Genomic DNA, 26,302 nt, shown 5'->3' with positions numbered 1-26,302 from the left:
GAGCCCAGTCTTCTCGAATTCAGACTTCTCTGTACAACTTCATCCTGTGTGCTCACTTATCTGCCACAGCACTGCCCTGCCCAAGGTGCTCCCAAGTATAGCCAACATCCTCCAGGCTTCAGCATACGCCTCGAGGGTCCTCGGAGGACAGTTTAGATTCTGGCATTCTGTACCCTCCTTTTCCTGACATGTATGATGCTCATGGCTTTCTTGGGGGACAGAAGTCACTGACTGTTCTCAGCCCTGCATTCCAGGTTCTTAGCCTGCCGTGTGTCATTAACCTTAAAGGAGTCCTGTAGCTTTTCTTCCTTCACCCAGAGGAGAGAGTCGGATCCACCTTTTATAACAAAGGTGGGTTATCCCCTGTGGGGAGGGCTTTATTTATTCTGCAATGACTTCCAGTTGAGGCTTTCTTTTTTCTGACTCCGAAGGGTGGGCTTGTAGATCAGACTTGATATGTATGGGTGCGTTCAAATAGTAGCACATTGTTTAACAAAGGAACCCCAACTGATATACTTATTATTACATGATTTTATAGTTGTGAAAACAATATATAATGTATTGTATAAACTTACATGGATACTGTGTTACTGGGATACATATATATGTGTGTGTATGATGTATGTATGTATGTATGTATGTATGTATGTATGTATGAATTATGTATACACACACACACAAGATCATTGTCTTACAGGCAATGTGTCATGGATTGAAACATCACTATGTTGGTCATGACTGCTGGAGTTAGTAGTAAGGTCTCCATTAAGTCACCTCCCTGAACTGATTATTTCTAGAGTTTTGATTTTTTTCTTTTCTTTTTTTCCAAAGCAGAAGAATGTAGGTATTAGACACAGTCTTTTCTGTTCAAGGCAGGATAAAAATCACACATAAAGGGACTGGAGAAACTTGTCACATTAATTATGGCTCACCCAAGATTTATGGCTAGTAGGTAAGTATTTAAGCCATCCCAGGGCAGGAGTAGGTAGGCAAGAATGGGTCAGTACTTAGATCAGGCATGATGTTTGGCACTTTATTTCTTAGATCATTTCTCATATGATTCTACCTGTCAACTGCTTTTACTTTCCACTTATGAGAGAGAATGAGGCATGGACATACAGCTTGCGTGCGTTCACACAGTGCATTAGTCAATGGTGACTCTTTGGCACACTTAGGATGGCATATCTGAGATGGTGGTAAGTTCTCAGAATGCTTGAGTCTCTCTCTCTCTTTCTCTTTCTCTCTCTCTCTCTCTCTCTCTCTCTGTGTGTGTGTGTGTGTGTGTGTGTGCGCGCGCGCGCCCGCGCGCGCGTGTGCTTGTGTGTTGGTATAGGGAATGTGGAACAGGGCAGCTTGTGGAATGGAACCATGAGGAATGTTCCAAGTATGTCTATTCTATCTGACAGCTCATTCTTCCCTGAGCCTACCAGTAAAGGTTAATGCTCTGGGAGCCAGTTCCATCAAAGTCATCTCTCCCATTAGAACACACTTTCTTTTCTTCAAGGCATTTTAGACCTACCATCTCCTTTAATTCTCTAAACAGCAGCTACTGCTGTCAACAATTCACTAACAAGCCTTCAGAATCATACGGAAGCTGGCTAGGAACACATCCAGAGCTAGGATGTAAACAGATACTAATTCTGATCTTCCCATGGAAGGCCAATAACGCCTATCGATCCAGGCCAGTGATCTTGTCTTCCCTTCGTTTCTAGCTGTCAGTGAACTTCTTACTTCCTAGTAGTGGGCTTCTTCACCCTGCAAGATGTGTCTGATGAAGGAATGCAGGTTCTTAGTGGCTAGAGGCCTGCTTAAGCCAGCAAAGAAAACATCAATTCCCTTTTGGTCAAGGAGCCTGAGGGACCTTGATTTGTTGCCTGTTCTCTATAGTCAGGAGCCATCTGGAAATGTGTCTTTAGCTTGCTGCATTATACAAGGTCAAGACATCAGACAGACACAGTGAGAAAAATATAGGCATGTCTCTAATGCAGCAGATAAACACCTGTTTAGCCTAATGGTTTTCCACCTGTGGGTCTCGACCCGTTTGGGGTTTGCATAACATATATCCCGTATATCAAATATTTACATTATGATTCATAACTAGCAAGATTACAGTTATGAAGGAGCAATGAGAATAATTTTATGGTTGGGGGGGTCACCACAATATGAGGAATTGTCTTAAAGTGTCACAGCATTAGGAAGGTTGAGAACCACTGCTTGAGATTCAAAGGAAGAATATATTGTTTTAAAATCTTTCTTTCTTCCTTTCTTTCTTTCTTTCTTTCTTTCTTTCTTTCTTTCTTTCTTTCTTTCTTTCTTCCATTCTTTCTTTCTTCCTTTCTCTCTCTCTCTCTCTCTCTCTCTCTCTCTCTCTCTCTTCCTTCCTTCCTTTCTGTCTTTCTCTTTCTTTCCTCCTTCTCTCCCTCCCTCCCTTCTTCCTTCTTTCCTTTTTTTCCATGATGTTCCACTGTTATATCTCACAGGTGTAATTTCTGAATGTGATTGACTAATACACCCCTTTTCTCTTTAGTTTTGTCTTTCTTTTTACGTGACATATAATAAAAGGAAGGCCACAGAGGCCTGGAAACACAGACAGAATGTTGACTTGAAGGCAATGGTGTGTACTTCAACTGTGGCCTCTGGGTAAAGACTCTCCCTTCCCAGATTTCGATTTCTGACAGTAGAGAAGGGAGTCAGCAGACACCAGCAACATTCTGGCTGTGGTATGGAATTTCATTTCTCCCTTACAGCCAGCGAGAACAGGAGGCACCTGCGTCTTCATCCCAGTGAAAAACTGAGCTCATTGCCCTCAGGAGAGGTGAGTTGATGGGGATGGGGAATATTTGTGTCTTTGTAACTATGCAGCCAGGTTCTCCTGGCTCCACACTCTCTGGTTATTGCTTTATTTTATAGCCACCCACAATGACAATTTTGCCTCTGCAGTGCCTTCCTGCCTTGGGTCAGAAATCCATCAGCTCTTTGTAGCCACTCTGTGTATTTGAGTTTTTTATCATAGCCTCCCCATCAGATGCCTTCAGAAGGTCCTTCCCAAGCCCCAGTGTGACCTTACCAGGCAGGCTCCCTAAATTTGTTGCTCCTGAGCCTTTTGTTGGCTCCTAATTGGCCAGGAACATAATTCTTAGTAGTGGCATTAAAATCCCCTGTTTGCTTTTCTACCCTTGAAAAATCACACATAACATTTGCAAGATTAACGAACTTTATAAACGAGATTTCATGTATGTTAACCCCAGCAGCTTCTTCCATTCATTTTCTAGCTAAGTCTAGGCACTGCTTACTGCAAATCTTTGAGTATGTTTCTGCCTTGTGGCATTTCTTTCTGAGCCTTTTTGTAACTGCCATGAATTTTCTCTCATATTTACATTTAAATTCATCCCCCTCCAATATCCTTTTTAAAAGGACACCTCATTCAGGAAGCACCCCAGGATCTCCATGCTAGGGAGAACTTACCCTTTGATTAACATAGTGTCACAAAACACCAGGCTTTGAAGGTAAGAATGAATGATCACTGTTTACTCCATTTGAGCCCCCACAAGACTCTCAAGTGCTTTAAGAAATTCTTACTAAACGAAATCTTTAGATGGCATAGAATGATTACCAGTAATTGATCCTACTGGCACTCAGGTTGAATGTCTGTCTTTAATCCAAGGCTGTGAAATACAATGGAAAAAAAGAAACCAAATTCTGAGGACAGAAGTGCAGCTGGAATGTGTCAACTGGGGTGAGTCCTTGAGGAAATGTTGGGAAATGTTAGTTTTGGGGAGAGAAAGAATATAGGGGAAGTGGGGGGGTACATGGCCTATGTGGGAACTGTGCTTCGTCAGAGGCAAGCATGGGTTTTTCCCTCACTAGGGCCTGCCCTGACTCTCCTCCAGGTGCCTTCTGGGGTACGCATCTGCTGATGTTTCCTCCCATTCGAAAGGCATGACGTTGCTTAAGTTAGCCGACTGCAGAGACATCCTTGCGATGCTGTTAAGGAACGAGAAATGTTTACAGCGTGCGCCTTTACTCGACGAGCCATTCGGTGGGTGTGTATCTATTTCTTAAAGCAAATTAGTATAGGAGCAGCATACCCTGTCCCAATTTCAAGTGAAAGGAACTTGAACCTAGAAAGAAAAGGACCATACCCAGGGTGCTACTTCATCCAATGGCTTAAAGGATTGGCCTTCAGTTTAATTCCTTGAGAAGAAGGCTGTAAAACTGCCCTTTCCTGGCATACAATTGAGAACCATTATGTGGGGTGAAGGGAGGGCAAAATACAGAGGATTTGGGAGACCTTGAAAATCCTAGGTGTACCCTGGAAGCTGGGAAAGAGGGCAGGAAATAGAATTATTTACAAGGACATGCTATACATAACCTGACAGCAAGACTGGGCTGGAGACTTACCTTTCTCAGGTGCATTGTCAGGGCCTCTGGTCTCGGTTCCAGGAATGTGAAGCAGATTTAGAGATGCTGCCTGCAGAGCATTTCGGGGGTCTCGGGGGGGGGGTAGATAGTGTCCCAGGGTTTCTGCCTGTGAGTGTTGTTGCTTGACCTGAAAGGAGGGAATGTTTGCAGAAAAATGTGAGTGGAAAGGGCTGGTTTATGGAGAAGGGGGCTTGAGTCCCTATTCTAGGAAGCGTCTGCCACACTGAAGCCCAGAGTCCTTTATTGCTTAAAACTCACTTATTTCTTTCTTTTTTTTTTTTTTTTTTTTTTTTTTTTTTTTTTTTTTTTTTTTTTATGTACTTGAGTATTTCTTATATACATTTCGAGTGTTATTCCCTTTCCCGGTTTCCGGGCAAACATCCCCCTCCCCCCTCCCCTTCCTTATGGGTGTTCCCCTCCCAACCCTCCCCCCATTGCCGCCCTCCCCCATAGTCTAGTTCACTGGGGGTTCAGTCTTAGCAGGACCCAGGGCTTCCCCTTCCACTGGTGCTCTTACTAGGATATTCATTGCTACCTATGGGGTCAGAGTCCAGGGTCAGTCCATGTATAGTCTTTAGGTAGTGGCTTAGTCCCTGGAAGCTCTGGTTGCTTGGCATTGTTGTACTTTTGGGGTCTCGAGCCCCTTCAAGCTCTTCCAGTTCTTTCTCTGATTCCTTCAATAGGGGACCTATTCTCAGTTCAGTGGTTTGCTGCTGGCATTCGCCTCTATATTTGCTGTATTCTGGCTGTGTCTCTCAGGAGCGATCTACATCCGGCTCCTGTTGGTCTGCACTTCTTTGCTTCATCCATCTTGTCTAATTGGGTGGCTGTATATGTATGGGCCACATGTGGGGCAGGCTCTGAATGGGTGTTCCTTCAGTCTCTGTTTTAATCTTTGCCTCTCCCTTCCCTGCCAAGGGTATTCTTTTTCCTCATTTAAAGAAGGAGTGAAGCATTCACATTTTGATCATCCGTCTTGAGTTTCGTTTGTTCTAGGGATCTAGGGTAATTCAAGCATTTGGGCTAATAGCCACTTATCAATGAGTGCATACCATGTATGTCTTTCTGTGATTGGGTTAGCTCACTCAGGATGATATTTTCCAGTTCCAACCATTTGCCTACGAATTTCATAAACTCGTTGTTTTTGATAGCTGAGTAATATTCCATTGTGTAGATGTACCACATTTTCTGTATCCATTCCTCTGTTGAAGGGCATCTGGGTTCTTTCCATTTTCTGGCTATTATAAATAAGGCTGCGATGAACATAGTGGAGCACGTGTCTCTTTTATATGTTGAGGCATCTTTTGGGTATATGCCCAAGAGAGGTATAGCTGGATCCTCAGGCAGTTCAATGTCCAATTTTCTGAGGAACCTCCAGACTGATTTCCAGAATGGTTTTACCAGTCTGCAATCCCACCAACAATGGAGGAGTGTTCCTCTTTCTCCACATCCTCGCCAGCATCTGCTGTCACCTGAGTTTTTGATCTTAGCCAATCGCACTGGTGTGAGGTGAAATCTCAGGGTTGTTTTGATTTGCATTTCCCTTATGACTAAAGATGTTGAACATTTCTTTAGGTGTTTCTCAGCCATTCGGCATTCCTCAGCTGTGAATTCTTTGTTTAGCTCTGAACCCCATTTTTTAATAGGGTTATTTGTTTCCCTGCGGTCTAACTTCTTGAGTTCTTTGTATATTTTGGAAATAAGGCCTCTATCTGTTGTAGGATTGGTAAAGATCTTTTCCCAATCTGTTGGTTGCCGTTTTGTCCTAACCACAGTGTCCTTTGCCTTACAGAAGCTTTGCAGTTTTATGAGATCCCATTTGTCGATTCTTGATCTTAGAGCATAAGCCATTGGTGTTTTGTTCAGGAAATTTTTTCCAGTGCCCATGTGTTCCAGATGCTTCCCTAGTTTTTCTTCTATTAGTTTGAGTGTGTCTGGTTTGATGTGGAGGTCCTTGATCCACTTGGACTTAAGCTTTGTACAGGGTGATAAGGATGGATCGATCTGCATTCTTCTACATGTTGCCCTCCAGTTGAACCAGCACCATTTGCTGAAAATGCTATCTTTTTTCCATTGGATGGTTTTGGCTCCTTTGTCAAAAATCAAGTGACCATAGGTGTGTGGGTTCATTTCTGGGTCTTCAATTCTATTCCATTGGTCTATCTGTCTGTCTCTGTACCAATACCATGCAGTTTTTATCACTATTGCTCTGTAATACTGCTTGAGTTCAGGGATAGTGATTCCCCCTGAAGTCCTTTTATTGTTGAGGATAGCTTTAGCTATCCTGGGTTTTTTGTTATTCCAGATGAATTTGCAAATTGTTCTGTCTAACTCTTTGAAGAATTGGATTGGTATTTTGATGGGGATTGCATTGAATCTGTAGATTGCTTTTGGTAAAATGGCCATTTTTACCATATTAATCCTGCCAATCCATGAGCATGGGAGATCTTTCCATCTTCTGAGGTCTTCTTCAATTTCTTTCCTCAGTGTCTTGAAGTTCTTATTGTACAGATCTTTTACTTGCTTGGTTAAAGTCACACCGAGGTACTTTATATTATTTGGGTCTATTATGAAGGGTGTCGTTTCCCTAATTTCTTTCTCGGCTTGTTTCTCTTTTGTATAGAGGAAGGCAACTGATTTATTTGAGTTAATTTTATACCCAGCCACTTTGCTGAAGTTGTTTATCAGCTTTAGTAGTTCTCTGGTGGAACTTTTGGGATCACTTAAATATACTATCATGTCATCTGCAAATAGTGATATTTTGACCTCTTCTTTTCCGATCTGTATCCCTTTGATCTCCTTTTGTTGTCTGATTGCTCTGGCTAGAACTTCAAGAACTATATTGAATAAGTAGGGAGAGAGTGGGCAGCCTTGTCTAGTCCCTGATTTTAGTGGGATTGCTTCAAGTTTCTCTCCATTTAGTTTAATGTTAGCAACTGGTTTGCTGTATATGGCTTTTACTATGTTTAGGTATGGGCCTTGAATTCCTATTCTTTCCAGGACTTTTATCATGAAGGGGTGTTGAATTTTGTCAAATGCTTTCTCAGCATCTAATGAAATGATCATGTGGTTCTGTTCTTTCAGTTTGTTTATATAATGGATCACGTTGATGGTTTTCCGTATATTAAACCATCCCTGCATGCCTGGGATGAAGCCTACTTGATCATGGTGGATGATTGTTTTGATGTGCTCTTGAATTCGGTTTGCCAGAATTTTATTGAGTATTTTTGCGTCGATATTCATAAGGGAAATTGGTCTGAAGTTCTCTTTCTTTGTTGTGTCTTTGTGTGGTTTAGGTATAAGAGTAATTGTGGCTTCATAGAAGGAATTCGGTAGGGCTCCATCTGTTTCAATTTTGTGGAATAGTTTGGATAATATTGGTATGAGGTCTTCTATGAAGGTTTGATAGAATTCTGCACTAAACCCGTCTGGACCTGGGCTCTTTTTGGTTGGGAGACCTTTAATGACTGCTTCTATTTCCTTAGGAGTTATGGGGTTGTTTAACTGGTTTATCTGTTCCTGATTTAACTTCGATACCTGGTATCTGTCTAGGAAATTGTCCATTTCCTGAAGATTTTCAAATTTTGTTGAATATAGGTTTTTATAGTAAGATCTGATGATTTTTTGAATTTCCTCTGAATCTGTAGTTATGTCTCCCTTTTCATTTCTGATTTTGTTAATTTGGACACACTCTCTGTGTCCTCTCGTTAGTCTGGCTAAGGGTTTATCTATCTTGTTGATTTTCTCAAAGAACCAACTTTTGGTTCTGTTGATTCTTTCTATGGTCCTTTTTGTTTCTACTTGGTTGATTTCAGCTCTGAGTTTGATTATTTCCTGCCTTCTACTCCTCCTGGGTGTATTTGCTTCTTTTTGTTCTAGAGCTTTTAGGTGTGCTGTCAAGCTGCTGACATATGCTCTTTCCTGTTTCTTTCTGCAGGCACTCAGCGCTATGAGTTTTCCTCTTAGCACAGCTTTCATTGTGTCCCATAAGTTTGAGTATGTTGTATCTTCATTTTCATTAAATTCTAAAAAGTTTTTAATTTCTTTCTTTATTTCTTCCTTGACCAGGTTATCATTGAGTAGAGCATTGTTCAATTTCCACGTATATGTGGGCATTCTTCCCTTATTGTTATTGAAGACCAGTTTTAGGCCGTGGTGGTCCGATAGCACGCATGGGATTATTTCTATCTTTCTGTACCTGTTGAGGCCCGTTTTTTGACCAATTATATGGTCAATTTTGGAGAAAGTACCATGAGGAGCTGAGAAGAAGGTATATCCTTTTGCTTTAGGATAGAATGTTCTATAAATATCCGTTAAGTCCATTTGGCTCATGACTTCTCTTAGTCTGTCTACATCACTGTTTAATTTCTGTTTCCATGATCTGTCCATTGATGAGAGTGGGGTGTTGAAATCTCCCACTATTATTGTGTGAGGTGCAATGTGTGTTTTGAGCTTTAGTAAGGTTTCTTTTACATATGTAGGTGCCCTTGTATTTGGGGCATAGATATTTAGGATTGAGAGTTCATCTTGGTGGATTTTTCCTTTGATGAATATGAAGTGTCCTTCCTTATCTTTTTTGATGACTTTTAGTTGGAAATTGATTTTATTTGATATTAGAATGGCTACTCCAGCTTGCTTCTTCTGACCATTTGCTTGGAAAGTTGTTTTCCAGCCTTTCACTCTGAGATAGTGTCTGTCTTTGTCTCTGAGGTGTGTTTCCTGTAGGCAGCAGAATGCAGGGTCCTCGTTGCGTATCCAGTTTGTTAATCTATGTCTTTTTATTGGGGAGTTGAGGCCATTGATATTGAGAGATATTAAGGAATAGTGATTATTGCTTCCCGTTATATTCATATTTGATGTGAGGTTATGTTTGTGTGCTTTCATTCTCTTTGTTTTGTTGCCAAGACGATTAGTTTCTTGCTTCTTCTAGGGTATAGCTTGCCTCCTTATGTTGGGCTTTACCATTTATTATCCTTTGTAGTACTGGATTTGTAGAAAGATATTGTGTAAATTTGGTTTTGTCATGGAATATCTTGGTTTCTCCATCAATGTTAATTGAGAGTTTTGCTGGATACAGTAATCTGGGCTGGCATTTGTGTTCTCTTAGGGACTGTATAACATCAGTCCAGGATCTTCTGGCCTTCATAGTTTCTGGCGAGAAGTCTGGTGTGATTCTGATAGGTCTCCCTTTATATGTTACTTGACCTTTTTCCCTTACTGCTTTTAATATTCTTTCTTTATTTTGTGCGTTTGGTGTTTTGACAATTATGTGACGGGAGGTGTTTCTTTTCTGGTCCAATCTATTTGGAGTTCTGTAGGCTTCCTGTATGTCTATGGGTATCTCTTTTTTTAGGTTAGGGAAGTTTTCTTCTATGATTTTGTTGAAGATATTTACTGGTCCTTTGAGCTGGGAGTCTTCACTCTCTTCTATACCTATTATCCTTAGGTTTGATCTTCTCATTGAGTCCTGGATTTCCTGTATGTTTTGGACCAGTAGCTTTTTCCGCTTTACATTATCTTTGACAGTTGAGTCAATGATTTCTATGGAATCTTCTGCTCCTGAGATTCTCTCTTCCATCTCTTGTATTCTGTTGGTGAAGCTTGTATCTACAGCTCCTTGTCTCTTCTTTTGGTTTTCTATATCCAGGGTTGTTTCCATGTGTTCTTTCTTGATTGCTTCTATTTCCATTTTTAATTCCTTCAACTGTTTGATTGTGTTTTCCTGGAATTCTTTCAGGGATTTTTGCGATTCCTCTCTGTAGGCTTTTACTTGTTTATTAATGTTTTCCTGTGCTTCCCTAAGTGTGTTCAGGTCTTTCCTGAAGTCCTGCAGCATCATGATCAAATATGATTTTGAAACTAGATCTTGCTTTTCTGGTGTGTTTGGATATTCCATGTTTGTTTTGGTGGGAGAATTGGGCTCCGATGATGGCATGTAGTCTTGGTTTCTGTTGCTTGGGTTCCTGCGCTTGCCTCTCGCCATCAGATTATCTCTAGTGTTACTTTGTTCTGCTATTTCTGACAGTGGCTAGACTGTCCTATAAGCCTGTGTGTCAGGAGTGCTGTAGACCTGTTTTCCTCTCTTTCAGTCAGTTATGGGGACAGAGTGTTCTGCTTTCGGGCGTGTAGTTTTTCCTCTCTACAGGTCTTCAGCTGTTCCTGTGGGCCTGTGTCTTGAGTTCACCAGGCAGCTTTCTTGCAGCAGAAAATTTGGTCTTACCTGTGGTCCCGAGGCTCAGGTTTGCTCGTGGGGTGCTGTCCAGGGGCTCTCTGCAGCGGCAGCAACCAGGAAGACCTGTGCCGCCCCTTCCGGGAGCTTCAGTGCACCAGGGTTCCAGATGGTCTTTGGCTTTTTCCTCTGGCGTCCGAGATGTGTGTGCAGGGAGCAGTCTCTTCTGGTTTCCCAGGCCTGTCTGCCTCTCTGAAGGTTTAGCTCTCCCTCCCACGGGATTTGGGTGCAGAGAACTGTTTATCCGGTCTGTTTCCTTCAGGGTCCGGCGGTGTCTGTGGCAGGGGTCCTGCCGCTCCTGGGCCCTCCCCCACGGGAGCCCAGAGGCCTTATACAGTTTCCTCTTGGGCCAGGGATGTGGGCAGGGGTGAGCAGTGTTGGTGGTCTCTTCCGCTCTGCAGCCTCAGGAGTGCCCACCTGACCAGGCGGTTGGGTCTCTCTCTCACCGGCTCTGGGAGCAGAGAGCTGCTGCGGGCCGGGATCCGCGGGTGTGGGACTTCCGGTAAACACAGAACGTGCCCGGTTCTAGAGAAATTCTGCTTCTGTGTGTCCCAAGCTCACCAGGCAGCTTTCTTGCAGCAGAAAATTTGGTCTTACCTGTGATCCCGAGGCTCAAGTTCGCTCGTGGGGTGCTGCCCAGGGGCTCTCTCCACTTATTTCATTTGTAGAGAGGAGTTAACCAGGCAAGGCCTGCATCTGTTGCAGTGCGAACATGCTCGAGATAAGGCATGGCTGTGCTATCAAAAGTGTTGACAGAAACAGGTGCACATAGCTGTCAGGGAGCAGCTGTGTCCTATGGGAGATTCCCGAGACCAGTTATTCAGCTAGTACTAAGGGAATTCTTCTGTTGTTTGTGTTTGTTTGCTTATTTGAGACAGGGTTTCTCTGTGTAACCTTGGCTTCGCTGAAATTCTCTTAGTAGACTAGGCTGGCTTTAGAACTCATAAACATCTGCCTGCCTCTGCCTCCCGAGTTCTGGGATTAAAGGTGTGCACCATTACTGCTCAGCTACTATGGGAGTTCTTATTCCTGTCTTACTAGCATGAATAGGGAATGAGAAAATGTACCCACTATAATATTGCGGGTATGCAGGACTGATTGATGGTGGTTGGGTGGTGTCAAACAGTCAGTCCTCCAGTCTAATCCTGGCTCCTGTGCTCATGGTCTGGGTGACTGAAAGTCTCAATGACATCATATAGAAGATGGACAAGATAAAAGATAATGACCAATGATTTTATAGCACATGTTTTACATGCAAAGACACTTTGGATAGATGTATACATAGTCATTGAATTCTCCAGACAACTCAAGTTCAAAACCATTATATTTACATTTTACAAGTAGGGAAATTGAAGTTTAAAAAGGTTAAAGAATTTAGCTGGGCATAGTGTCCCATGCTTTTAATCCTAGCACTGGGGAGATCACTATGAGTTCAAGGCCAGCCTAGTTTACCTAGTGAGTTCCAGGACAGCTAGGGCTGTGTTTAGAGACTCTGTCTCAATCAAACAAATAAACAAATAAACAAACAATAACAACAGATTAAAAAATTTGGCTCCAGGTTAGCAAAGTGGGATAGAGGTATCTGGGATTCAGATTATGCTGAGCCTAGCTCAGGGTCAGTTGTTTCTCAGCAGGAAGATGATGAGAAGAGGGCAGAAAGCCCTTGATGCTATTCATAATTTTATTATTTTATTGTTGCTGTTGGTCTTGCTCTGGAGCTGGTGTTCATTTGACAAAATCCTGCCCAAAGCTATAAATAGCAGCCTCACTCTCAGAATTGCGGTGGTCTCTGTGAGAATGGCCACTATAGGCTTATATTTTTTGAGCTGTTCGGTGGAACTGTTTAGAGAGGATTAGGAGGTGTGGCCTTGTTGGAGGAGGTATGTCATTGGGGGAGTGGGCTTTGGGGCTTCATAAGCAAGCTTATAGTATCCCCAGTTAGCTCTCCCTCTGCCTCCTACCTGTGGATCAGATATCAGCTTTCCATTACTGTTCTGGCACCATGCCTGCCTGCCCACTGCCATGTGCCCCACCATAATGGTCTCACTCTCCTGTAAGCAAGATTCCAGTTGAATGCTTTATAAATTGCCTTGGTCATGGTGTCTCTTTAGCAATAAAAACGTAACTAAGATTAGAATAACACCCCTTCTCACTGCCTTTTTTTCCCACTAACATTCTTCAACAGCTATAGGAACACTGAAATGCTTTTTGAAACAGATGGGTCACAAACTTCAGTGTCTGCTCTAACCTGTCTCCTCCAATAGGGCATTTATGGACCCAGAAGAAAATGGAGAAGATGTGGCCAGGCTGGCAGGAGCCTTGCTGCCTCAGGTTATATGTGCATAGTTTATTATCAACCCTACCCATGTGTAGCCTGCCTTTTCTGGTAAGGAATCATAATCATGGGCTTCCATATTCACTCTATCTCCATGGGAGAGTGTGTGCCTTACCAAGTAAATTCCTGATAAGAAGTAATTTAAGGGAGAAAGGATTTATATTTATTCTGTCTCACTCATTTGAAAGGCAGGGAGGGTGTGGCTAACATTTGGGCCAATCTGGAAACAGGGAAATCAGGCTAGAGGGAACAGACTTGGCTACAGCCTTCTGTCTCCTCCATCCCTATGGCCCTATGCTTGCCAGCTAAGTTCTATGTCCAAAGATTCGTAACTTCCCAAAACAGTGCCTACAGTTAAGGGGCGGAGGGGTAGACCAACTGTTTACATAACTAAAAGTAGCGCATGAACATGGTCATTTGAAATGGAAACTTAAGAGTCCTTTGGAAAGTCAGTTGTGTTGGAAGGTATTTTGCTGGGGCAAACACATAAAGTGTTTTTCTAAAATGGACACAGGTGAAAAACTAAGGCAGACATTTAGCTGAAGCAGACACAGGTGAAAGGATGTCCTGCTAAAGCAAGCACGTGGAGGATTCTTTGTTGATAACATGCATATATTGGTCTGCCTTACATTGCGTAGTTGAGTTGCATTCACTGGGACTCCATAGAGAGACATGTACCAAAAATCTTCTGGCAGTGTGCTGCAGCTTCCTGCCAATTCTGTGAACGCAGGCTGATTGGCAGAGTGACATCACCTGAGACAGACACATGTGCTGAGGCAAGATACATGCTGAGGCAAAACCTGCGGAGGACATGTGATGTTTGGAGGGCATAAATAGGACTCGATGGACAGTGCAGGAGACTGAGCTAGGCTTGCTTATAGAGCTAGCTGTGCAATGCTTGTTGGTCTTGCCTCTTCACTGAGAGAGGCACAGCCAAGAGCTTCTCCCGATGGTACCGGCAGCCCAGGTCCTTCCTGTTGACTCATGCTGAGGCTGAGGGCTGTCTCTGCTAGGTAGTGCCACTGCTGCTCATTTGTGTTTGCTATCTGGACTCTACCAAACTGGATTGCTGGTGTATCCATGAAGTGTTTGCAAGTGGATCGAGCTGCTGCTGACTTGTGAACTGAACTGCCAATTTTAGACAACACAGATGGGAGTTGCCCCAAAGAACCTTTCTAAACAGGTCTACTTCCCCTGTATCCTTTCTTTTCTACTACCTCTGGTAGGTGGTAGGCTAAAAGTCAGGTTAAAAGCATTTAAGAACCATCATTAAAAATAGTTTTGTTTTTTTTTTAAATTAAAGTTAGTCATTCAGCCGGTTCCTTCAGTACCACCAAGAACTACTAGACATTAGGAAAATGGAAGATGCTCCACTCTAGAAGGGTATGGAAGGGTAGACATTCAACAAGCGGACATCTCAGCAGGGCCAGAACAGGGTGAGGCAGGCAAAGGACCAACTGACAGTTAGCTCTATCTTGACAATGATTCTCTTTAAATTTTGTACTGAAGTGCCTCTTGGGCCCTACCCCAGTCCCTAGATCTCAATCAACATCTACCAGTGATGGGAGCTTTGGCAGCCAATCCTGGAGACCTGAGAAGCCTTGACCTCATAGATATTGATGGAAGGTTGCTCTGTAGGGGAGGCAAAGAGGACTCGGGAATCAAGAAGTTGAGCCTGTGGAAAAGTTTGGGTGGTCCAGGGTACAAATACAGTTTGTGTGATAGATCTTGGCCTCAGTTAGGATTGGCTAGTCATTCTTCTTGGTGGTATACTGGTATCCACTTTCAGATTTGAAGTATGTCACAGGAAGGCTAACAAAAGATAACAAAGGTGATTGAGCTCTAAGTGGTATCACAGTGTCTACTCTGCACTGCCATGGAAATTAGTGCTCAGGACAGTTACCTCTGAGGAGTAGGTGTCCTCTGAGGGGTAGGTATCCTCAAACTGTGATCCCAGCATCACCATTTAGGGGATCTGTTAGCACCACTATGAAGCTGGAACAAGGAAGAAGGGAAGTCGAAGTCTGGACCCTAGAACCTTCAGTCTCACTAGAGTTTACACTGATATTCTGAACATTTGATTTAGTTTTCCTGTGCTAAAAGTCTAAAAATCACTATCCTAAGAGATATTTTGGTAACCATCATGGAGAATGCAAGTCCCAATTTCACTTCCGTTTCTGTAAAAAATTCCTGACCAAAAAATGTCTTTGGGGAGAGGTTAGCTTAAATTCCAGGTTATAGAGTTGTAGAGGAGTCTAGGCCAGAACTTGAAGCAGCTAACGACATTGTGTTCACAGTCAAGAGCAGAGAGAAGTGAATGCATGCGTGCCTTTGTTGTAAAAAGGATTATTTAACATCCTTTTTACACCTTTAAACAGTCAGGGATTCTCTGCCTGTAGAATGTATCACCCACAGTAGGCTGGGTCATTCTACATCAATTCATATAATCAAAACAGTTCCCCACAGAGATCCACTGACCAACCTGTTCTATGTGATTCTTGATTGAGACTCCCTTTCCAAGTGACTTTAGATTGGAATCAAGCTTACAATTAAGCCTATCGATCATAACCTCTTTTCATTTACTGTTTTCAGATTATCCACCTCCTCTTTCTTGTTCTGATCTAAACGATATGAATGGCTGGTTCTTTTCATCTATTAGAGAACTGAGGACAGACTTTATTCAACATCTGAGATGACACTATGGATATCCACATGTACAGACCTGGGACACATGACTCATTTAATCACTGCTACTAGCACTTTTCTTACCCCCTGCCTGCTGTCTTAGTTCCTACCCAGGGTTCTCAGCTTAGAGTGGGACCTGAAAACATGGAGAAACAATCCCTCTGCTTTGTCCTCACAGCCCCATTGTCTGTTAGTGTGAGGTCTACTTCAAGGATGGATGACCTGCAATGTCTATCCACCGCTTTTAGAAAAGCTCCCTCCAATCCAGTGGGATATAATCTTGGAGACCCCTACAGGGCAAGCCTTAGAATATAACCAAGCAAATAGGATGCCCACTGCCCAGGCTCACATGTCCCTGCAGGAGGGCCTCTCTATTTCCTAGTTAATGATCACAGGGTGACCATAAATTCCAACTTGCCTGGGACAGTCCTATTTTATGCCTGTTGCCCTGGTGTAATTATTAATAGCTTCCCTTTCACCCCCAAAGTGTCCTATTTAGGGTGATAAATTATATGGTCCCCTTAATTGTCCTGATTATGATCAGAGAGCTTTCTCAGCTTCAGTGACCACTGATGCTTACCTCCTGCCATGCTGCCTTGAGCAGATCTTCCAGACAACTGACCACCCATGTGCTTAGGAGTCTCCTCTCTACTCTTCCATGTGTGGTACCCATTTCTGGCCCTCCCCAATTCGTTCAATGAACATTTCATGCCTACCACAGTACACCAAGGCATCTCTGGTGCTAGGTACTAGAGAGCAAGAGTAGTGAAAGAAAGACGGATTATGAGTTCATTAGTATGTACCAATTCTGTTCCCTCATGATTGAGGTGTGAAAAGTGCACAGTAACCTCTTTTATACTTGGGGGATTCATTGCAGATCCCCCCCTCCCCTCAGTGTGTTCCTGAAGCCATGGGCAGATCTGAATCCTCCGCTCATGTGTTGTTGCTCATACATACACACCTATGATTAAAACAAGGGAATTGTGCTTGCTAGCCAAACATTCTACTGGTGACCTATATTCATAGCTCTGTTTAATTTTTGAGATAGTGTCTCACTAAGTTGTTCAGGCAGGCCTTGAACTCAGTATGTAGCACAGGCAGGTCTTGAACTTGTGATCTTCCTGCCTCAGCTACACAAATAGCTGGGATTACAGTTCTGTTGTGTCACCAGGCCCAGCTATATTTAATATGTATATTAAATACATATGCATATATATGGACATATATTTTTATTTGTTTGTTTGTTTGTTTATTTTCCCAAGACATGGTTTCTCTGAGTAGCCATGACTGTCCTGGACTCACTTTGTAGACCATGATGTTCTTGAACTCACAGAGATCTACCTGCTTCTAGTTCCTGAGTGCTGGGGTTAAAGGTGTACACTACCATGCCCAGCTTTTTAATATATTTTAATGTGGGGCTAGGCATGGTCGTGCATATCTTTAACCCTTAGTACTTAAGAGTCAGAGGCAGGTGAATCTCTATGAGTTCCAGGCCAGCCAAAGCTATGTAGTGAGACCCTTATTAAAATATGTGCATTATATATATACAATTTACATATAAATGTATGTATATATTAATGTGGCATACCATTTAATTTTCTTTAAAAGTACATATTATAGTAAAGGGTATGTAGGTGTTCCTTGATGTTAAAGATGAACATAGTAGGGCTATAATGGGTGGCACTGGGAGTGAGGAGCTTTCGTGTGCTGTATCGACACAGTAAACAGGGCAGCTTCTCTGCACATGTGCCATCTAAACCAAGTCTGATACAATGTGTGAGTGACTCTGTCGGGGAGAGGGCATTCCAGGTAAAGGAACAGATGTCAAAGAAATGAGAAGCAAGGTCAGAGTGTGATGGATGTTAGTGCCAGCTAGGGGTTCAGAGAACACAGATTGGGTGACCCAAGGTTCTGTCTTCTCTGCAGCTCCATGGCATTAATGCTATGTCTTGATGGTCTTGGAGGATAGTGACTGGTTCATTGTTCATTTACCCATCTGTTCTCTTGGGCACAGTGGGTCTGAGTCAAAGCTTCCTAGGACAACCAGGTCTAGCTAGAGCAATGTGTTCAGACTGTAGATGTGGTGTGGGCATATAGAGGTTCCCACAGCAACTGAGCTGTAAGCCAATCCCCTGACATCCACTGATGGCATCAGCCTCCAGAAGGAACATGTTGCTTTCTTTTGCAGAAGAGCCTGCTCTACAAACCTTGATTGAGGCTCATCCCAGGGGCTTAGGATCTCACTTGATCCTCATTCTGCATAATTTTATGAAGCCATTTCTCAGGCAGAATACCCAAGACGAAAAGAGCGACACCTCACTGTTTAATAGATGTCCCTTAGTGTTGTCATAGTCATTAAATTGTATTATTGGTTTTTTTTTTTTTTTTGGATTTTTTTTTTCCGGAGTTGGGGACCGAACCCAGGGCCTTGCGCTTCCTAGGCAAGCGCTCTACCACTGAGCTAAATCCCCAACCTGTATTATTGGTTTTAAGTGTATGTACTAATAGCCATTCTCTGCACAGTACAGGTTTTGCTATTGGTCACATTTCTCTTTTCCCCTGGCAGCCAGGAAGCTCCTCTTCAGTCCTGTAAAGCATCCATAGTAAGTGGACAGGATCCTCCAGCATGAATTTTTCTAGATTAACCCACCCTGGGCTTCAATTCAATTTATAATGCCACCCCTACTTTTTGCCTCTATTGTTATTATTTTTTTAATCTTACTAACGAAATTTGAAACTTTTAAGTGGTCTGAGTCTTAAACAAATCCCCAGAGAAATCACACTTCACACTTCTGGATGCTGTCTTTTGCAAGTAAGTTTTAGGCACCTACTATGTGAAAGGAAGTGTTAGGCCCAGCAGGAGGGACTAGAAAAAATGGTTGTAGAGTCCCTGCCCTCCAGCTTAAGTCCCTATTTTGTGTCCCTCACTTTCTCATGGGTCAGATCTCAATGCACACCAGCATTCTATAGAATGAGGAAACTGACCCCCCAAATTCCATCCCTCAAAGGGATTAGTTATTTGCATAATTTACTTTGTTAATAATGGTGCCTGGCCTAGTACCTGCAGGGAGGAAATAGAGTTTTAGAAAAGAAGATGGTGAGGTCGACATTATTTCAGCCTGTCTGTGTTGATGTCTTTGTGTAGAAGGGAACTGAGAGCCTTGGTGTGAGGGTTCAAATGTCTCTCTAAGCATCCCCCGACACTTTCACCCAACCGGCCACAAAAGAAGGTTGAAACTAATTCAAACCAGAACTCGGCAGCCACATACAGTCCCATACATGATGGGGGAGGGGGGGGAGAGAGTACATTGAGATCTGCCCTTTGATCGTGTTCAATGCGACTTTGCATTTACCTGAGGGATTAAAAGTTCTCATTGACGGAGCTCCGGGCTTCCTACTCAGTCTTTGACGGGACAAGCGTTAATTGGACAATATAATGGGGGCGATGTTAATTCCCCTCTTAGAGCTCCTTTTCTTGTTCATTCAAATAGAAAGGCCCTTTTAAATGGCAGGGAGAGGAAGAAAGGAGCTGGTTTATAAGGGTAATAGACTGCACATCTTCCCCCTTGTCTCAAAACAAGCCCTGTAGTGGAGTCAGCACAAAGCAAGCCCCAGTCAGGGGAAAGAGAAATGACCTGGTGGTAGCTGGCCTGGAATGTCACCCTGGATCAGGAATGGGGAACAGGAACTCTCCATTTTGATATGGGGATGGATGAGGAGTGTCAAAGGGACAGATACAGGGGAGAGCATAAGATTTGAGAGTAACAGAACAGGTTCCTGAGGGAGTGGAGCAACAGGAGGTGACAAGGGAAAGACCTTTCTCCAGGACCGAGTACTAAGCACTGTCACTGGCCTTGAGCCTCCAGAACCCTGTCAGTTCCCAACTGTGCAGGGATGATTGGCCAATTTTAGAAGCAGCATAATTAGAATCCTTGTTCTGTGAGACCTGAAAATGGGTGGTGAGGCTTCCGAGTGCTGCTTTTACTTCATATGCTAAGAAACCAATGCCTTTCTTTCAGGTTCTATCTTCCTACCCATCTTCATTTGTCTCTTGCCTGAGTTTGCTTCTTGTTGAATCTCAATGATATACTTCCTCAGCCCTGATTTTTAGTGGACGATGACTATAACTCCATGATAGATACTTTGATATCATTGTGACCTCATACTGTACAGAAGCAAAGGAAACTCATGGTTTCAGTCCATCATGGTGAGGAACACATGGCAGAGTTCCTGGTAGCAGGAAGAGGCTATCCACATCACAGCAGACTGAGAAGCACAGAACAGGCAGGAACCAGGGGCCGGTCTACAACCTCCACACACATAACATACGTACCCCACCTCTCAACCAGTAACTTGTCATACCAGCTAGGTCTACCTCCTACAGGTTCTACCTCATGGCAAAAGAGTATGATCACCTAGGGAGCAAGTATTCAAATCACAAGCCTGTAGGGACATTTCAGATCCACACCATTCCCCTCGCCATTTGATAGCTGAGTCAGCAAAAATGTTCTGGTAATTTCCTAAAGGGCAGATAAACCACTGTTTGCCCTCGAGCAAGTTCTGTTTTGGTATGCCTTCCGCATTTAGAGCTACAAGAACCGCCTTGCCTTTCTAGTCAATAGAGTTCTTTCAGGGATCAATGGAGAAAATGGATATTTTTAAAACTGCTGTATAAACTCCAAACTATGTGAGATGAATTATTCTCTTTATGATTTTCTTCACTAGAGAGATGAAAGGAATATATTAAGGAACAATGAACAGCAATGATAAATTTCTCTTGAAAAAGGAGCTTGCCAGGCATGGAGCATGGGGAGAACCTTGGGAGGCCAGTGTGATGAAAGGGACCTATTGTGGTCTAGCCCGAGCCAACTTGGACAGGTTCTCCAGTTTGAAAGTCTTGTGGTGGTCCAGCCTCAGCCAACTTAGAGAGGTTCTCCAATGTGATCAGAAAGGCTTGTGGTCCAGCCTGAGCCAACTTGGACAAGTCCCCAACGGGCCGGCTAAGCTGTCTTCATGACCTCTGAGCATTGTTAAGTTCAGTTTCCCATGATGCCACCTAAGTTGCTCTCCTTCCAAACTTTCCTTTGGAATAATCTGAGAACTAGAAACAAATTTGAAGTCCCCAGAGCTCCAACTATCAATCAGATGTTTTGGTTTGTTTGTTTGTTTCAGGGTTGACTAAAGCATATGCAGTAGCTTACCACTCGTATTTTAAGAGAAGACTGAAGAAAATGTTCTGAAATTACGAAGGACCTGTCTTATGGCAAAAAGAAGAGAATGAGAAAAGGAGGTCAAGCTTTGCTTTGCTAACCTTGACCTCACAGTTGGACAGGTTCATTCCATGATGCCTGAAGGCATATTGGGTAGATTAGTCCATACTGGCAGAAGTATGGTGAGGGGGTTGTTCACATCACAGTAGATTAGGGAAAAAAGAATGAGGCAGGAGCCATTTTCCTCAGATAATTCAAAACACTGTACGATCCCCATCTTAAAAAAAATATTCCTCTTTTTGCCATCTTCTCTCGCCATCACCATGGTGAGAATGAATGTTCTGGCAGATGCTCTCAAGAACATCAACAATGTGGAGAAGAGAGGCAAATGCTAGGTCCTCATCAGGCCGTGTTCCAAAGTCATCGTTCAGTTCCTAACTGTGATGATGAAGCATAGATACATTGGTGAATTCGAGATCATTGATGATTACAGAGCTGGGAAGATTGTTGTGAACCTGACAGGAAGGTTGAACAAGTGTGGAGTTATAAGCCCTAGATTTGATGTTCAACTCAAAGACCTAGAGAAGTGGCAGAACAATCTGCTCCCATCACAGCAGTTTGGTTTTATTGTGCTGACAACCTTGGCTGGCATCATGGACCATGAAGAGGCAAGACGAAAACATACAGGAGGGAAAATCCTAGGATTCTTCTTTTTTAAACGTAAAGCATAAATAAAAAGCCTCTGTGGACTGTGAAAAAAAATTCTCCTGGAGTTAGATCTCTACAAATTACATATCTTAGGTCTTCTGGGCATCAGGGATATACTTCTTTGCCAATAGGTGTCATCATTAGGAGACCTCTCAAAAAGAAAGGGACTGGAGGATCCTGCTTTGTTCAAACAGGAGAGAACAGGGTCATCAGGTGCCTATGGATGCTGTGGTAGCAGCAGAAACAAAGTGGCAGCTGGAAGGGTGGCCATCCTTACTTCTGGTTGAGAAGATGCCTTTTATCTGTATGGAGAGCCAACTGAGACATCATCTGTAAGGATTTGGCAGCAAGAGAAGCATTCTAAGCTCCAGACACCACCCTTTCTGTCCTTACAATACACAGACACCACTCATTCTAGTCCACAAATGCCCACTCACTCTCTTTCTTTTTCAGTGGCTATCTAAAATTTCCAACATTTAAAATTCTAAAGTACATGATTTCTTGTAGATACAAGAGCTAGACAAATACTCTTTGCCCATGGTGTTCCTGAGGCTGAAAAGAAAACAATCCTTTAACAAAGGCAAGTCAGTCAGTCTGTCTGTCTCTCTGTCTGTCTGTCTCCTTCTGACTCTCTCTGTCTCTCTGTCTCTGTATGTGTGTGTGTGTGTGTAGGGTCATGTGCATCTACAGGTCAACTTGAAATGTCATCCTCAATAATTTCTTTCATTCAGTTCCTGAGTCAAAGGTCAATGTACCTTATTGCAGCTGAAGCTAGCTCACCTGTTGGGTTTATTGACTGGCCAGCAAGCTGCAGAGACCATTTGTCTCCATTTCTCTAGTACTGGAAAGAACACAATTCTACATCTGAATATACTAAACACACACACACACACACACACACACACACACACACACACACACACACACACACACACACACACATTGAGTGTCCAAACTTGAGTCCACTTTACCAACTGAGCCATCTCTCCTGCCCCCCAAATCTCAATGCCTACTTTTGCTGGATTTGAAGCCTAGGTGGATTCCCTCCACTTTTCTGAGTCTTAGTCTTCCCATCTCTAAAATGCTAACACACCCATGTCTTCATTCGTCATCTCGGGTTAGTGTACTTACGTCAAGAAGCCCCAAGTGACTGTCCACAGATGCTCTGTTGAATAGCCAGAGCATCTGGGTGAGCTTCAGCCTGGCCCACTTCCTTCCTCACCAATTCATCCTCCTGCATCTGCTCCATCATCCAGTATCCTGCTTTTGATGGGCTCTTTTTTATCCTGGGCTGAAAGCCACATGCTTCAGACTTACCAGTCCTTAAATATTTCATAGCAGACTGGCTGGGAATTAATATTTAATCACAGACTCCTTGGCACTTAAATATTTAATCACTGATGTGACTGATGAGTAATGAGTCGGTGCCCAGGAAAACATTTGGTCTCTGGTCTCAGTTTTAAAGGCTCTTTGGTTTGGGTCTCAGAGGATAGAAGGACCAATAGCATGTCTATTGCCTGTCCCTTCCTTCCTTCCTTCTTTCCTTCCTTCCTTTGTTCCCTTCTTTCCTCCCTCTTTCTTTCCCTCCCTTCCTTCAGAAGGACTAATAGCAAGTCTATTGTCTGGACCTTCCTTCCTTCCTTCCCTCCCTTCCTTCCTTCCTCCTTCCCTCTCTCCCTCCCTCCCTCCCTCCCTTCCTTCCTTCCTTCCTTCCTTCCTTCCTTCCTTCCTTCCTTCCTTCCTCTGTTCCTTCCTTCCCTCCCTCCTTTTTCTTCCTCCCTCCCTCCTTTCCTCCCTTCTTTCCCTCCCTCCCTCATATTCTCCCTTCTTTCCCTCCATCCTTTTCTCTTCTCTTTCCCTCCTTTTCTTCTCTCCTTCCCTTCCTCCCTCCCTCCCTCTCTCCCTTCCTTCCTTCTTTTCTTCCTGAAATCTTTTAGAATAGTTTTAGATTTTTACTTTTAATTGTGTGTCTATACGTGAGTATGTACATGTGAGTGCAGGTGCCGATGGAGGCCAGAGGCATTGGGTCCTCTGGAGTTGCAGTTACATGAGGTTGTAAGCTGTTTGGTAAAGGTACTGGAAACCAAACTTAGTTCCTCTACCAGAGCAGTGTACACTCCTAACTGCTGGGACATCCCTCCAGCCCAGACCTCAAATTTTATTCCTTCTTTGGGCTCTAGAAATTTAACATACCCTCTCAAAATTAATTACTGGATGTGGTGACACAGCTTTATTGCCAGCAACTGGGAAGCAGAGGCAGGTGGATTTTTGAGTTTGACGCCGGTCTGGTCTACATAGTATGTTCCAGGACAGCCAGGGCTATGCAGTGAGACCTTGTCTCAAAAAAAATTTTTTTTTAATAAAAGAAAAGGGGAAAAATCTTCGAAGTCAATAATAAACATAGTAAAAACTATCTCAAAGAAAAATAGAAAAAGAAGTAAAAAAAATTGCTTCCTTGGCAAGTGTGTTCATTTCTGTAGCGAATTTACCAATGTCCAGGAAGAGAAAAAGAAGTGTTTCAACACATTTGTAGGTCAGGCATTGTCATGCTGGAAGAATGTAGGTAAACTGGGAATAGGGAATAACAGCTTGGAAAGAGCTGACCCTTTGGTCATAGTTATAAGCAGTGTATTCTAAGGTAAAAGAGGTGCTGTCCACAAGGAAGGGATCTCTCATAGCTATAAAAGCCCATGTTAAATGGACATTGGATTCCCTTACATTCTCACTAAATGGAGGTTGGATTCCCTTCTATTCTCAGTGTTGGTCTGGAATATGAGATAAAAAAAGAGTTTTAGGAAAAGTCTCTCTTCACTTGAGAGCAGTGGGTACAAGGGCTAGGGAGAGAGTTCAGTTACCAGAGTACTTGTCTCATAAGCATCAGACCTACAGCCAGCCCCGGAATGCATGTATAAAAGGCAGGCATGGTGGTACATATGCATAATCATGGGGAGGCAGAAATGGGTGGCTCTCTGGGACTCTCTGGCCAGTCAGCATAACCTGCTTGGTGAGCTGTAGGCCAGTGAGAGGCCCTATCTGAAGAAAATGTGGATAGTGAGTGCCTGAGGAACAACATCTGAGGTTGGCCTCCATATGAATGAACACATGTGTTCACAAGCATGCATTTACTCGTGTAGAAACACACACACACACACACACACACACACACACACACACACACCTGCTCTTGCACAAGTACATACACATGCACACACATACAGAGCAATTGCAGACAGAAAACCATCCTTCCCTCCACAAACTGAGAATGAGAAAATTCCATGGAGTCATGGAGCTTCACCTTTAAAAGTAAGAGTGGTAAAAGTCCTCTGGGTCAGAATGCAGAGAAATCTACTGCTCTTCTCATCTGTGACCAGAACTCTATCTGCAGAAAGAAGGAAGTTTTTGGAAGTCAGCCTCAAAGGACCTTGCTACCTGCAGTTGGCACTTGTCTTTGCTGCCCAAGAGCCATTATGTCCTCATTTTCCCTTGAAACTAGGGTAGGGTGTTTGCCCTCTCATGTGCTTAGGGGACTGGAGCATTCTATCCCCGAGGTCCAATTTTTCAAAAACAAAACAACAACAACAACAACAAAAAACTATGGACACTCAGTTTCCCTTCAGTCATAGTGTTAGTCAGAGGAATAAAAGCAATTCTAACCATTATGTTACAAAAGAAATAAAGTGTGGTCAGGAGTTTTTGGACAAAGTTCCCTGATCTCTTGCCTCTGGTAGTCTGCAGGGTTATAGGGCAGAAACTTTCAGGAACTTTGCTGTTCTGAGAAGACAAGTTGACAAGAGCGGGAGGTGGCAGAGAATGGAAGATAGAAGCTCTTGGTCTAGTGTAGGACCTTTACCCTGGCCAGGTCTGAAGCGCACGTAGCACTAGATCTCCCATATTTCAAGAGCACTGAATGATTTGTCCTGTGTGGTGAGAAGTCATTCTAATTAATGCACCATGAGATTAGGGGAGGTGACAAGACAAAGATTAAAGACAAATGAGAGTCGAATAGGAAACTTTCACAGCCACTGAGTTGGCTAATAATTAATCCTGACCTCGGTTGACCCCAAATGAGGGTGTAGGGCTCCAGGATGCTCTCCTATACTACATCCTGTCATTCAGTGAATCAGTTCAAGGAACAAACTGCTGCAATAAAAAATGAGCATGACCTATGACACAACAGTTGTCTCTTGAGCACATGACTAGAGGATCTCCAGGACACGTGTAAGAATGGAAATGGTGGTTATACTGGCTAGTTTTATGTCAACTTGAGACAGCTAGAGTCATCAAAGGGGAGGGAACCTCAATTGAAGAAGTGCCTCCAGAAGATCGGGATATAGGCAAGTCTGAGGGACATTTTCTTAATCAGTAGATTCATGTGGGCTGGTGATCCTAGTGCTGTAAGACAGAAGTCTGAGCAAGCCATGGGGAGCAAGACTATAAGCAGCATTCCTTCCTGGTTTCTCCTCCAGTTTCTTAGTTTGAATTCCTGTCCCAACTTTCCTCAGAGATTGAAGGAGACCTGAGTGTTATAAACTGAGATAAACTGATTTCTCTCTGAATTGCTTTTGTTCATAGAATTTTGTCAATAGAAACAACAATAGAAACCCTAAGACACAGTGTTTATATTTCTGAAGTAGAAAACAAGTCACATATCTAGACAGATTTGGGGCTATTATAGAATGGATACAATAAATAATTTATAGCTATATGTATCAA

General features: G+C 43.1%; 1 long non-coding RNA gene and 1 pseudogene across 4 annotated transcripts in view; one reads left to right on the top strand and one right to left on the bottom strand.

Moving 5' to 3' along the window:
* Positions 1-3,635: 3,635 nt before the first annotated feature.
* The window catches only part of LOC134479117 (uncharacterized), a 60,885-nt gene continuing 38,218 nt past the window's right edge, over positions 3,636-26,302 (bottom strand). For all 4 annotated transcript variants that reach the window (XR_015622271.1, XR_015622270.1, XR_015622269.1 and 1 more), the window contains 2 exons: positions 4,402-4,549; positions 3,636-3,984 (listed from right to left, as the gene is read on the bottom strand). This is a non-coding gene — a long non-coding RNA (uncharacterized LOC134479117). The remainder of the gene's footprint in view (positions 3,985-4,401; positions 4,550-26,302) is intronic.
* LOC148005146 (small ribosomal subunit protein uS8 pseudogene) lies at positions 21,014-21,657 on the top strand (annotated as a pseudogene).

Source organism: Rattus norvegicus, chromosome 6, assembly GCF_021556685.1.
Source record: "Rattus norvegicus strain SHRSP/BbbUtx chromosome 6, alternate assembly SHRSP_T2T, whole genome shotgun sequence".
NCBI lineage: Eukaryota > Metazoa > Chordata > Mammalia > Rodentia > Muridae > Rattus > Rattus norvegicus.
Note: the sequence above shows the minus strand (reverse complement) of the source record. Positions and strands in the feature narration are given on the sequence as shown.